We start from the raw sequence: 2181 nt of genomic DNA on the forward strand, positions 1-2181 counted from the left end.
TTTACACGCATTTGTTCCAGACACTGGTACATACGTTAGAGCACAAATTAATGTGCGTACCATAAAACAAGAAAAAGTCTATTTACCTGATGGATGCGTAGCTATAGAAAAGGGATTGCATACAAAAGGACACTTTGAAACTTCTTAAATGCGTCCAAGCTTCCAAGATCAAAAACTGCAGTGGAAACAAAAACACGGTTATTGACAGCACTGGCATTATCATGCAAACCTGGATACATTCCGAAGCCCCAGCTTGTGGAATTCGAAACAAAAATCAAATCAAACTCTCTTGCTTGAATGCAATAGATGCACACGCTTCTGTAAGTACTTATTTTGTGGGAAGTAATCCTCAATTTTTCTCCTATGTAAGCAATTCATAATCAGGGATTCTTGTTGCTTGAAGAAGAGCGATACCAAGTGCCTGAAAAGAAATAGCTGGAAAAATCAATTGCCTGGTTAGCGGCTTCCTTATCCTTCCATTCAGTATTTCTTGCCTCTCTTAGCTCCAATGCAAGTACATTTGTTGAACATACGCTTTTGATTGCAATGTTATCCGCTACCTCCTTCCGAAACTATTCTAAAACGGTTAGCCAGCCGGCGTCTGATTTATCAGTCATTAGAAAACCTTTCTATCGGAACGAAATTCCTCACCTTCATTCTAGGAGTCCAGAGCTGTCTCTTTGTGTTCTTTCGTCAGTTCAGTTTAGACATGGCGAACAGAAAAGAGCGGTTGTAAACTTCAATGGCCTGGTTGACCGCCTGTGCCTCCATCTTGATGCGAGAAGTAGAAAATCCTTGTTGCTTCCTGGGTGTCGTGCCAAGCATGGGCGCGAGTGCGTGGACACCGCAGGAAGACTTTTATTTGCCAAAAGGTACAATCGTAACGAGAACGGCAGTTCGAGAATGCAATATAACACCGAAACATCAATATCCAAACACGATCATCAAACCAATTCCAAACATATACCAAACATCACGATTTTTCGTAATCGAGTAAGCCAAACCGTAAAGCACAGCATAAATAGCTGTATACGTTGTTTGCCAGCCACGCAACCCCTAAAAAAACCTCCCGAAAGTACGAAGGCCAAAAAATGGGGGACGTGCACCAGAGCCTTAGCGCAAACAACCAATCTTCTCTGGGGTTTCTTTCTGAAAAGAATCACTCCATGTCCTGAAACACACAAAACATAGTTCAAAGAAGTGATTATATTGGACTGTTAAATACAAAACACCAAGTATCAGTCACTTTCGCCAAAGGCAGAAACTTGCTACACTAACAAACATTTCATTACCTTAAACAACGATCTTGTTGCTTCCTGGGTGTCGTGACAAGCGTCGAATGAACAGACTACTCCTGTAGCACTATAAGTACTTACCATACACCTGTGAATCACGCCCTGTGTGCGTGATCTCACACCTGTGGTACACCTGCGTTACTGCAGAAACTCAATTATTTGCTAATTCGTCACGGTAACGAAGTTAGTTCCTCAAACGCAAATAATTATCATTTTCTGCATCACCCCTACACAGTTCTCCCTCACGATGCGTTCATACTCTTCACACACACAAAGAAACACCAACACAAGGGTTAGGATGGGCGCGAGTGCGTGGACACCGCACCGCATCGCGTCGAACGAACAAATCACGGGAAAGTTTCATGCAAGATTAAAAGTCTATCGCCATATAAACAGCCGACCTCTCCTTCAATGATCCACCTTCCGTATCTGTAATGCAGTCTGTCTGGAAAAGGGAATGTAGCCACAAACAAGAAACATCATTAACAACAGTCTTTTGCATGTCGAGGTCCAACTCGACAGCTGTATTATAACTACGACGCCCAGAAGTGCTTAACTTGGAGCCTGATTTGGTTCTTGTGATACTTCTGAAAAGGAATCTGTCAGAGAGAGATCTATACAAGCCAATGTACAATACTTCTGCAACATGTTGACTGGGCAGTTGACCTTTCCTGTGCGTGCAATAGGTGTCGAGCTGCCATCACTATACTGATCACAAACACTTCTCAGATAGAGAAAAATTACATGATAACCATTGTAAAATTCGATGTTCCTCAGCAAACCTGCATAAGAAGTCGAGAGAAAAATAAACGTCCTTATAGAACCAAGTTTGAATAAATTTGTGTATGTTCCTGTGCAAACATGACCCAAAGTATGTTCCTGTACC

General features: G+C 42.1%; 1 long non-coding RNA gene across 1 annotated transcript; it reads right to left on the minus strand.

The window, feature by feature from the left end:
• Positions 1-820: 820 nt before the first annotated feature.
• Positions 821-2137, minus strand: LOC118409283. The gene is made up of 2 exons (XR_004830415.1): positions 1293-2137; positions 821-1171 (listed from the first exon to the last, which is right to left on the minus strand). It is a non-coding gene; the product is annotated as an uncharacterized LOC118409283 (long non-coding RNA).
• Positions 2138-2181: the final 44 nt, after the last annotated feature.

Source organism: Branchiostoma floridae, chromosome 2, assembly GCF_000003815.2.
Source record: "Branchiostoma floridae strain S238N-H82 chromosome 2, Bfl_VNyyK, whole genome shotgun sequence".
In the NCBI taxonomy this organism is placed as follows: domain Eukaryota; kingdom Metazoa; phylum Chordata; class Leptocardii; order Amphioxiformes; family Branchiostomatidae; genus Branchiostoma; species Branchiostoma floridae.